Raw genomic sequence first — 12,478 nt, 5'->3', positions numbered from 1 at the left:
TTTTGTTTCACAGCCTGTGATGAGAAAGCCCAGACATTTCTTCCTGAACCATTTGACTGGCCATGATTTCCTCCTTTAAATTTATTACGTCTTGGCCGCTTCCTAGTGCTTTCCAACGTCTGAGATAGATGAGCAGATAGATACCATGGCTCACTCTTATCAACCCGCTCTCATAAATGCAGGACCTAAAAAAGCTTTTCTGGCTGATGGAACGATTCACTGAAATTTTAGGTTGGTCTCTAAAAGCAAGATGCAGCTCTACAGAGAAGTAGCAGCCCTGCTTATTTGTTTCACTGGAGAGCATTTGACCATCTGCCTGCTGTTCCACCGGTGCATTTCTGTTTGTTTTTTTTAAGGCAGGGCTTAAGGGGAGTTGGTGGCTTTCATTGTTTGCCTGTATCTGGAGCTAACCACAGTCTGCCAGGTTGGTGGAGGCACGCCAGGGTAGCTCACTGGTCCCTTCCTTGCCATGGGGTGCAAAGGCTGAATATGCGCTGTAAGACCTTTTGAAGTATTTGTATACTGTAAGTGCTGGTAGGACTGTAATTTGTGATCTTTCCCTGCTTTTTAAGTGAATTTTATATGGAGCACCCTGTGAGAGATGAGGAAGTGCTGTTACCCCCATCACAGGCTGAGAACTAAAGCTCAGGGAGACCTGAGGGATCAGTGATAGAGCAGAGACATGAACCCCCTTTTCCAGGGCTGAAAGCATTCAACCCTCAGTTCCCAAACTTTGCTAGTTGTGAACCTACTTTTAGGTTTCAAGCCATACTTTTCTCAAGTTCATGACCTGATGAGGAAGTGGATTTCCTCCACCTTGGCATTTCATAAATGCTGTGACTATAGTCTAAAACTGGTGAGACTACAATAACCTTCCAAAAAACCAGTCTTTCATCACCTGCAGTCAGAGAAAACATTTCTTTTGTGGTAATCCCTTGTAAAATGCCAGCACCGGCACTCCCCAGGGTTGGTCTCCGAGCAGATTTGCCAGATTTTCTCTTCGGTGCAGGAGATGGAGGCCTCCATGCCTCAGGTTTCCCAGGGATCAGCAGTCATTCGTCAAGGTGAGAAAATTTCTGTCCCTGGCAGCCTTGGAGGATCCTCCTGGTCAAGTGAGGAGGGAAAGCCAAACAACCTTACATCCTGTCTGTGCCTAGAAAGAGGCTCTCAGGCAGAGGTGGCAAGTTTTGTGCCCCGAAATGTCACCAACTTTATTTTCTCCTGGTGCAGTGAGATCAGTCTTTTCCAGCTTTCTGCCAGTCTTGGTACAAAGTCTCCAGAGGTAATGATGGATCATGGGTAGCTCTCATAATCCCAGTGCAACGTGTCTAGTTGTTTGGTTTTCACTAGAATCAGTTGAATTCCTTGTATCTAACTCTGGAAACGCAGAGTGATGCATGTGCTTGACTCCAAGCTAACAGTTCTCTCTTGAGGGGAATGAGGAGAGGCTTGATGCTTTGAGCTAATTCTTGTGTAGTTAAAACAAAGAGAGGATGTTCTTTCCTTTGCATGAAGTGTTAAGCTGATGGTGACACGCTGGCCAACCATCATCTTCAGGCTTTTGGCCTGACAGTCACAGAAGGTCTCTTTTGGGTTTGTGGAAGGGCTGCCTGTTGGGCAGACGAGCCTTTCCCAAGTGAGCTCCTGCAATCGCAAGGTGAAGGGACAGGGAGTCAGAGCGGCATGAAGAAGTTCCCAGGTCTGCTGCAGGCTTTTCTGGTTGACCTTGGACAAGTCTCTCATTGTGTCTCAGTTTCCTCATCTGAAAAATAAGGATAATCCTATTAAATCACCTCGTAACAGGCCTTATAAAGATTAATTAGTAAACATGTGGAAATGCTTTCATAATGTAACAGGCAAGGGCCACGATAAATAATAATTGAGGTAGCTTCTGTCCCACAGGATTCTTGCAGACTTGGGTATACTTGCAGACCTACTGGATAAATCATCTCTGCAGTAGAACAGATTGGAGATTATGGTGGAAAAAAATAACCTTTTGTGAAAAAAGTTGCATAATCTTTTTAAAATCTTGTATCATAGTATTTAGTCTTGCACCAGATTAAGTCTCACAGCCTCAAGGTTACAGTCATAAAATGGTTAGGAATTTAGTGGCTCCATCTTCAAGTCTTGTTTGAAATGTAATTATTTGCTCCGCTCTGTCAGTCCAGTGAAATATTGTCTGAAATGGGATTTTCAAAAAAGGAAGAAGGAAAGAAGGATTCCTTGTGCTATTTTGTCTGAAAATAGAGAAGGAATTGGAAATGTGAGTCCAACTGCATCAGGGTTTTTTTTCATCTTCTTTTATTTCGGTGTTTTTCGTTTTTCGGTGAAACACGTTGCCTGCATCCCCTTGCCAGCAGTAATCTGAGCCATCAGCGTTGCCTTCCACTGTCTGGGCTAGGTCCTCCCCACCCCCCGGCTTGCAGATTCTGCAAGCAAAGCCTTTGCCAAGAGTTTTTGAAACACAGGGAAAGTTTTGTCAGGAAGTGGGAAATCTGCTGATTTCTGCAGTTCCTGTCCCCTGATTACCAGAGACAAAATCCTCAGTTCTTTCAGACTGTGGAGCCCATTCGCTCATGAAGCAGCAAGTAGGCGAGGAGAGGCTGGCCGTGAGCAATAATGCTTTCCTGGCTGGGAGCAAAAAGCTGTGGCTGACAAGTTGGGAAGGACCCAGCTCTTGATCATGGCACAGAGAGGGCATCAAAGTCAGTGCACTCAGGAGGCAATCCTGTGCAGGACAGATACGCCCATATCCATGCTCTGAACACATCTTGAGCCAAACTTTTAATCTTCATTGCTTATCACTAAAAAAAGAAAAAGCCAATTTCTGCTCCCTTCTTCCTTCTCGTGAGCAAACACCAGCTTTTGGAGCTTGGATCTGGTTTTGATTTTCCAGGTTTGCTCATTATTAGTGGCGCATTATCCCATGAAGAGGAAGGAAGAGAGCAGACTGATTTCCTGAAAGCAGACTGGAGCCTAACCTGGATTTGTCTTCCTAACACAGTTCTCCAGTGAGAGTGGACATAATGATTATTTTTGGAATCTACCTTACCATGTTCCACATTTTTAGCCAAACATAATAATGATGCTTTGTTTTTGGAGTGCATTCATACTTCCTGTCTTATGATACATACCCCTGTGAGGTAAGAATTTTTTTCTCCCACTTATGAGGAAACTGATAAAAAGGAGACTGAATGACTTGTTTTAAGTCACATACATGCTTTGCGGGATGCATCAGGTTTTGCCTTAGCTACAAGCCCAAATTGCCATCTACTTGTCTGCACTTCAAAATCAGACTTTATTTACCACTGTATTCCAAAGACTTGAATATCTGTTATAAGACACTACTGTAAAACCAGTTTTCTAGCGATCCTTCCAATAGTCTGTAGCGAGTCACTTATCTCTCTGTCCTCATAGCCAGGTGGGAAGTGTGCTATCGCATTATAACAACTTCTACATTATGACTTGAGTTTCTTGTGCAATGCCATTTATTGCTATATCAGCGTCTGGCCTGGCAAGAACTTGCCTCTTTGTTCTTAGACTCAGACTATTGCTATTAGCCTGAGTTTTGTTTCTCACAGCAGAAATCACAAGTAGGAAGCTAAGAAAGGAGGCCACCATAAATATATTTTCTAAATGGACATTTTTGTGCATTTCATATGACTGCGCCAATCTCATTGGAAATGCACTCCTCCTTTTTGTTTAATTTTTAAAAAGTCACTGTAAAAATATAACCAGCTTAGTTTTTAGATGGCTGTCAAAGTTTAAAGTTACAAGGATTGCAAGAGAAGTAATTGATTGAAACTGAGACAAAAGCAGGGGTTTCTGCATAAGCATTTCCTTTTATCAGTCTTTGATTGCTCTCTTAGCGGACACTTGTACTGAAGGTCTTTCCTCAGGAGGTGCTGATTATTTAAGTGGAGAGAAGCCAGTGCCTGTGCATACATACGGATTAGCAAGTTCCCAGTCTCTAAAGGACTACCACATCAGCCGCTCCAGAAGGACCAGTATTGTGTTATCCTATGGCTTGATCGAAAAGGATAGTTGTGTGCCCTAGTTAGGCGTTTAGTCCCTTGGAAAGCAGAGGAGCTACTTGTCAAGAGTCAGGATTTCAGAGCTGGGCTATGTGTTTGTACAGCTTCATTTAATTCCAAGTTACCCTTGGGTTATTTAATTTCCTGACAGCTGCAAAAACAGTGTTCTCAGATAACAATGGCCTCTAATTAGGCAATGTGCCTAAAATGGTAGAATGTTTTATTTGACCATGGCACTAATATTTTCTATGCAGCTTACAGATGAGAAAGTCGAGTGAGTTGCATTTCCAGCTTCCCTTGGCAGAGACGTGTCTATCTTGTGATACTCGGTGCATAATGCTAAAGGCATGCCCGCTCTTCTGCCCCTGTGGTTAAAACGCTTCTCATCTTTTTGGACTGTGTCATCAGTAAATCTGTCTTTCAGCTGTAACCACCTTCCAGAAATATGTTTTATCAGCACAGCAAGACTAACAGGCCTTGCACAGCTGAGGCTGCAGAGCATTTGAGAGGCACGCAGGCAACAAGAAGGCATGTGAGATTTACCTGTAGTTCAGGATTGTAGCTTCTTGGGGCTTATATTACACTGCGGAGTTGCCCATATGTTGGTTTTATGGCTCATGCATTTAGTACACAATCAGGCAGTGATAGAAATAAACACGCAAGTCAACTATTCATCCAAATCATTTATTCAACTTGGAAAGAGTGTTAGCGTCAGGTTATGTTAATTAGATCCTGACTCATGATTTGTGCTTATGGAAGCTTTATGCATTGGGCTGTACAAACTGACGATTTCTGAATTCCCTCCTGTGACAGCAGGAAGTGGTTGTTCGGGAGTCCTTCCCCTCCTTTAATTCTTAGACTTCCCTCGAAGTCTTGAATCTAAAAGAAAATAGATTATTTTTTCTTCTTTTACTGTTTTACTCCCTATTTTAATGCCTTCCCAGAGTTCACGATTCTGACAGTTCCCATACCAAGTCCTCATCATTGCAGAGCTTTAAGCTCTTTCTTTAAGTTCCTGTTTATATAACCATGATGCAAAATCGCAGTTCTGATATATCGGATGCCTACTTAAAAGTCTTGCAACCTTAATTAGATGTTTGCTAATCTGCAGTCAGAGTTTACCACTGTGTTTCAATTGAGCAGTCTTTATATGCACATCCTGTACCACAGACCAGAGGGCTCTTTTGAAGGTTTCTGGTATGGATTCTGCATTTGCTTTTAGGTGACTGATATCCTGCTCAGAGACGGTTAATACGATGAAAGAGAGATTATTGCATCAATTGCAGTGTATAGTTAACAGTGTAAACTTATTGTCTGCTTTAATCTGGACTTAGCCAGTTCTGTTGAGATGCTGATCTGTTTGAAAAAACTGGGGATGTCAGCTCAGATTGGCTTGTGGCTACATGAGCAATGCCCATGGCTTGTCCTCTGTGTAAGATATGCAAGGATAGGAGGTGAGCAAGAAAGTTTGTATCCTTCCTTCCCCACTACAGTTCCCCACCAGGTAACAACCAAATGATTCCTAAATTACAGGTTGAATCCACATTACCATATTTAATAGCTATCAGTATACCAATCCACCGCAAAGTTGTCTAAAATCCTTTTGAAGCCTCTTCATTCTTTCAGTCTCCATGACATCCTCTGTCAGCATGTACAGCAGTGTGTGCACTGTATGGATTTGTACTTCAGATCCTCTAAACCTGCTCCTGGATAATTTCATCGGGTTTCAGGTATTGTTTGTTTGCATTTAAGCATAACAATGCCTATTGTCTTACTCGCAGTTCTCCTCCCAACAGTTCTTAAAGATCTTTGAACATTGACTTTATGTTTCTCAAAGAACTATCCAGTGTCTTCAAGACTCTTAGGAAGGGGGATGAACAGAGCCTTAATAAAAATGTAAAATAACATAGATCCTGCCAGGGGCCCCTACTGGTTTATGCTGCAGAAGTCCCTCCATTGAGAACCGACTAATATTGCTCTTTCTCTTAAAAGTCCATCAGAGGATCTTCGCTTTCATTCCGTTCTACTAGGGAAGTATTGAGAAAGTTTATAAGACAAATTCTGCCTTTTGAGAAGCTGTTTCACAATATATCTTCCCTTAAAATCCTATCTCTGAGAACTATATTATAGCCATAGTACTTTTTTTTTTAACAGAAAAAATCTAGTTGATTTTCTCATGATAGAGAAGAATAACATTCTAAAATATGAACATGTCATCCCCAGAAGACAAACTGAAAGAATCACAATATATTTGGGTTCATACCTCCCTCTCTCCCCCTCCCACACCCCCCCACCAAATATACATACCAGTTTGAATCACATAATTTTTTAATCCTAAATCCTGACTCTAGGAACCTAGTTTAGGTGTAAGATATGATTTACAGCAGTTAACTTCCTTCAGAGTAGCATAAAACCTCAAGTTTATTTTCTTCCATAATCCCTGTCCAAGCTTTCTGCATACCATCTAGGCAAAAAGTGGTAAACACATCCCCAGTTTTGCTTTGCATGAGTTTTGTCCATTTTCTTTCAGGTTTGCTCTTTCTGGGATTTCCATCAGCATGTTCTACCGAAACATTCTCATGTTTATTTTACAAGACTTACTGATCCCTCTTCAGTTCCAACTTCCCTACTTCCACATTTATTGAATTTTTGAAGTTGGAATAAACCGTTTCTCTGCAGTCACAGTCTGCATTTATTGTTTCAGTTGGTTTTGGAGTACATGAAATTGAAGAGTTTCATAAGATGTGAGAGGCAACTTCTCAAGGGCTGGAGGTGTCAGTAGCACTGGACTTGGGGCTGGCGCATGCCCTTGGAGGGTCCCAAACAGCCTGGTTTCTTTATCTTTGTGTCTTGCACATTGCTGAGCAGATTGTAAGCGCTAAATAAATGGTAATCTCTGGAGTCCTGCTGAAGTAACTGCGTCTGTGAGGTATTTATTTCACAGTTGTTTTTCTCTTCTGCTTCCCTGGGCTTGGGTAAGATGTTTATTTACTGAAACACTTTTAGCTGAACTTGCGTAATTAACAGTTGCCAATTTTTATATATATATATATATATATATAATGCCTGTGTACGTATGTGTATATACCTATATTTGTATATGTATATATTTATTCAGGGATGTAGAAGGGGATTAAGTGAAAGCATATTTAGCTGTTCTTTTTCAGAAACTTGTCCTTAAACTCAAGCTTAAAACTGAAAAGTATATTGGATTTTCAAGCTTTAATATATCTGGCAAGAGCATCTGCCAGGACTCAGCGGTCCAGGACCAAACCAAGGTTTTCCTTAATTGGTGAATTAAATCGGCAGCTCATGCACAGATACAAACATCCGTAACTGAGGGCTGGTCTAACAGAGGAGGGTATCCTCAGGAGCTAGATGGCAGGTTGTGTCCTGATCTCTGAGTACTGCTGCCATAGAGCTGAAATCCTCAGCGATACCAGGTTTTAGGTTTGGTGAATTAGTTTGTTGGGTTTTTTAAAGAAAACAGTTAGAATTGAGCCTTTGGAGATGTGGGATGAGGATTTATGTGGGTCATCATGTGCATGAGCCTCTGGTGGATGTCTGTTTTGGCATTTCAACCAGTGAACAAAAGATAAAACAGCCTCTTGAACAAGCTCTCTGCTGTTTGCAGCAGACAGGAGTGCCTGCTCTGATGGATGTTTACCATGTCTCTTCATGCTCTAAACAGAGAAGAGATCATTTTCACCCCAGATTCATTTGTAGAATTTGTATAAACAAATTCTTGACATAGGTGAATACTCCAACATGACACAATGTGCCTGGGTTTAGTGGCTTCTATGTACCTTTACAAGGAAATGTATTTATGTGTCCAAGAATCAAGGACAATCCATGCCAGCTTCTCAGATTGCCTCCTAGTTGTATGAAAGGAAACCACAAACTGAAACCAGTTTGCTTTCAAAAGCACAATTTGTGTCTCGTAAACATGAAGTTCAAAGGGACTGCAGAGTACACTTTGCCAACTCCAAAGAAAAACACTCTTGAGAACAGGTTTAATAGCAATGCTCTTTGTGGAGCAATGGCTGCACCTTTAAGGTGTATGTACCTGCCTGATTTTAAGCATATCAAGCTGGGGCTTAGCGAACCACTCGTGTGCTGAACATGGCTTAAGTATCCAAAAGATCAGGACCCCTTCACGTACCGCCCCATAGAAGAAGCAGGGGAAGGCGAGGCAGTTGGAGGGAGCCCAGCTCTTTACAGTGGGAAGGAGGAGGGCATCAGCAGAGGTTTTACTGGCATAAAAGCCTTGTTATGTGGATATATCTGACTTGGGTTATGTGACAAGGGGAGTTGATGGTCTGTTGGCAGTGCAAAACATTGGATTTTGAGCAGGGCTCTTTAGTACAGCAGACGAGGCGCATGCTGGAGTGCTTGCTGCAGGGCAGCTCTAATGGGCACCGCAATATTTCAGATTGTGTTTGTCACCGATTGTCAGTCCTTCCCCAGCTGCTTTAAAAATTCTTTCAGTTGAAAAGTTTCTGGAGGGAAATTTAGTATGAAAAAAAGAGCCTATTCTACAGAGATTCCTGTGGTTGAGTTTGGTATGTTTTTGATGGGTTGTTCTAGGTGGGGACACTTTTGTTGTCGGTTTTGATTAGTTGGGCTACTGACGTGGGGTGCAGCCTGCTTCCTTGTTTGCAAATGGAAAGATGATGCTCAAAAAGCACTCGGTGGAAAATTGGGAAAAGGAAAAGAATTAGGTATTGCTTTTCATCTACTGCTTTTCATGCTTTTGAATTTTTCTGATCCCCACCCCCCTCCAGTGAGCTTGAGGCAGCTGGGCTCTGGTTTATGACCAGATCTCCTAGCCTCTGCTACAGCATAAATAATAATAATAGTAATGTGGTCCAGGAAGCAAAAAACTGAAAGACTCTTGTGTGTTTGGCAAGTACTTTTTTCCAAGCAGCCATTGCAGCTAGAAGGTTCTAGGTGGCAAGAAAGGTTTTAAATAAAGTGCAGAAGGTACTTATTTCCGAGGTGAACAGAAGGCAAAGAGGCTTAATGTGAACAATTTCCCATATAGAAAATGGCTGCCTTAATGAACTGTGTATTAGTAAGTGGACAGAGTGTCTGTTGCTGGATGGTGACAATACATGTAATTTCTACAGTGTGGAGATGTTCAATAATCTATCGTTGTTTTTCTCCCAGCTTCTTTCTTCTATTCTTTAACAATTTGGCTACCAAGAGGGACTCATGGATTAGAGAGTAAGATTGATTTGGCCTTTTTCCATTGAGGTGAGAGAAACAAGGCAGCCCCTTGTCAATATAAGTCTAATTTGACCTGATCTTCTCCGGTTTGGTGAAGCAGTGGAATAAGAGCTGGAGTTGCTGATGCACGTTGGGTGGGTGGCTGGCGTGACTACCGAAAATGCATAGTGCTTAGCGGGGTGGGGAGCACTTGATAAAGAGAAGGCCCTTGTACTCAGAAATGCCAGAGAGAAATTGTGTGGAAAATTCTTTCAACTAATGGTCTGAAAAATATTCTGCAAAGGCTATTTTCTACCCTTACTTCTAATTACATCTTAAACATTAATAGCCTGAGCAACTGGAGAATCACACACACTAATGTCACAGTTCACTTGGAGCAATTTGTTTTGTAAGATAATGAACTGTGTCAGCAGAAGTTTAAAACTTGTTATAGGTAGGGCTCATAGTACAGCCTTCTGTTAACTTTGCCCAGTGTTTCCCATTAAAATGCCCTAGGCCTTTGCCTGATTCTTTGCTAGATCTGGTAACCTAGCGTGAGATTCTCTATGCCTGGGGACCTGCCTTTTTCAATTTTTTTTTCTTATTTTATTTAAGCCATTATCAGGAGCACCTTGGAAGGAAATACTGCAAAATATTGACAACTTTGAAGAGCTCTAGTCCTCTCATGCTTTGGCAGGGGAGGCGTCTTTGCATGAGAAGGTACCTTTGCCTTATTAAAACCATTCAGCCCAGGTGTAGGTTTGTTGCACCCTGGAGTTTTTCTGCCCAAGTGTCAGAAGTGACATCGAGTCTGTTGTGGTTCTTTGCAGTCCGTAGCACAGCTCATGCTGGCAGAGCATGCTGTTCCCCCAGATTGCAGGTAAGGCATGAGAAAAACCAGCTTTATAACAACTGCCTCAGTGCTGCGGTGGCGAGCAGGGACCCTCAGGGGTGTGCAGGAGCAAGGGAGGTTTCTGGCCCTGCTGTTACCAACATAATGCAGAGGAAAAAACAGAATAAAGGTATAAATAGTGAGTCTGAGGTTGGATGGGAGAAGTCTTTGAGTGAGAGCAGCAGTGATGGAGCTGAGGACAGGCTGGTGGGGGTGGACCTAGCGTCAAGGGGAAGGCGTTGTGGGGAAGATAGGGCACAGGACCAGTGGGGAGGACAAAAGGAGACAAAAAAGAGTAAAGCTGGATGAATGAACAAGGAGAATGGGAGGAGACGATGAGGATTGAGTGCTGTTGGTGAGAGTGACTGGGGTGGGGAGGTGGGAGGAGGGAAGAGACGAACGACAAACAGGTTGGTGGGTGTTGGGTTTGTGGATGAGCAGAAATTGGCCACCCAGAGCACTCTCTCCTCCCACTGCCCACAAGGACATCCATGGCAGAAGGTGCCTGTCCCGCTCACCAGCAAAGGGTGTCTTTCATTCCACACCAGCTCTGGGCAGTGGAAAAGGCCAGCTACAATTGCAGTGCATACGGCAGCAGGTCTGAATGGGTTGGCTCTAAAACAGGAGCATGTGCAGAACACGATGAAGCTCTGATGCAATTGCAGTTTTTCAGCAGTTTTTCATGCCCAAGCTGGTAGCTGTACTGGTTCTGTTTCTGAGCATTTTGTTTCAACTATTACTAAAAGTGCTTGGGGTTATTAGAAAGGCTGATGCCAAAACTCAGTTTGCCTGTGATAATTTACCTCCTCTTGTGTCTGCTCCGCGATGCAGGCATTCAGTTGCATCATTACAGGCTACTGCTTTGAGAATCATTACCTGAGTGCCCAAAGCTCCCGCATTGGGGTAGCATCTGGCTCGTGGTGAATGCGGCTGGGGGCTTCAGACAGCTGCATCCTTCCCGCTGCTGGAAGCTGGAGACTAACTAAAGCAAATGGCAGGAAAAGAAAGATTGGTTTCACAGTAAATAGGATTGTGTCCTTGTCTGTGACAACCTCAGTCTGGCAGCCTCCTGCCTTCAGAGCACTCACTATTGCACCACTTTAAACAACATTTTTATGTGTAAGATAAATCCTCAGTAACTGTGCTGGAGTGGTTGGTGTAAAGCAGGGTCCAGGATGATGGTTTGTGAGAAGTTGTCTGCAAGGAACCGCTGTTTCCAGCTCCGTATGCTAAATGGGTGTTTAACCTCCACTGAGATCACTGGGACTTGGGCACATGCATTAGTGCTTTACTTGATTTGCAGCGTTGTTGCAGGATGAACTGTCCCACTGGGGACTGACTGGTGCTGTGGAGCATGATCCCTGACCATTGATGAATTTATTGCTTTCCATGCATAGGTAACAGCCCCCAAATTCCAGGCCATCATAGGATCTGGAGTCAATTGTCCCTGTGAAGAAACTCTGAAGATAATGTCCAGCTATATTGAGAAGAAGGATCACCCTTTTCATTAAGGGCACATGTACAGGGAAGTTTTAAAAGAAAAATGATAAATAAGTAGTTAATCGATGATTAACTCGAGTCCAGCAGGTCAGGAGATTGCTTTTACCAGTTTGAAGGGCCATCCGTGCTACACATGGGGGAGATGGGGCTGCAACAACCCCGCGTTTAGGGTTTTCTTGCGCTCTTTCATCTTCAGGATCAGCTGCGAGTCCTGGGAGTGGAGAGTCATCTCCGACTGTGTCTGGTTCAGAAGAAGTCCAGATTTGTTTACCCTAAGGAAGAGGTCATGCGAGTCCAACACAGACACAACGGCTTTGTTCTGTAGGACGCTTCGCTTCTATGCTTTCTTTCATACCATGCTGTCCCATGGCGTTTCACAACAACAACAGGGTACAGTAGAGCTGAAAAAGTTAGCTGTCCTTTTATTTATATTCTTAGGACGCAAGATTGGTAGGTCCAATTCTAATTCTTAGAAATTAGAGTTTAGCTGTGTCAGGGTAGCACTTTGGAAATAGAGTTGGGGAGGATCACCTGAAGGCAAGAGGCTAAGCCGAAGAGCATGCTGAGCAGTGAGGTTGCTGGTAGGCTTGTGTGCCCATCTCCCCACAGATTGACCAGCTCAGGAGGAGACGGTAAAGCTGTGGAGCAGTGTTTCAGTCTGCATCACTTTGTATGACTCTTTCTCTGGGTCATCCATCATCTCTCTCAATCAGTTCTTTCAGAACTTGTGTTTATATGAAGATGTCTGTTTTATTTCTTTGCTCAAGAGCTTGTGCTGAGCTTCTGCTAAGCCCTGTCATGGGACTTTCTTTTGCTTTTGATTCCCTGCAATGCACAGAGAAGT

The 12,478-nt window shown here is 43.1% G+C and overlaps 1 protein-coding gene and 1 long non-coding RNA gene across 3 annotated transcripts in view; both read left to right on the top strand.

Annotated features, from left to right (window-relative positions):
* Positions 1–12,478, top strand: part of CASTOR2 (cytosolic arginine sensor for mTORC1 subunit 2) — a 131,284-nt gene that overhangs the window by 73,183 nt on the left and 45,623 nt on the right. The gene's annotated exons all lie outside the window — the stretch shown is intronic.
* On the top strand, positions 4,823–6,950 carry LOC128149599 (uncharacterized). The gene is made up of 2 exons (XR_008237690.1): positions 4,823–5,764; positions 6,565–6,950. It is a non-coding gene; the product is annotated as an uncharacterized LOC128149599 (long non-coding RNA).

The sequence above is a fragment of the Harpia harpyja genome, chromosome 12 (genome assembly GCF_026419915.1).
Source record: "Harpia harpyja isolate bHarHar1 chromosome 12, bHarHar1 primary haplotype, whole genome shotgun sequence".
NCBI classification, from domain to species: Eukaryota; Metazoa; Chordata; class Aves; order Accipitriformes; family Accipitridae; genus Harpia; species Harpia harpyja.
The sequence above is the reverse complement of the archived record's forward strand: the minus strand, read 5'-3'. Positions and strand labels throughout refer to the sequence as shown.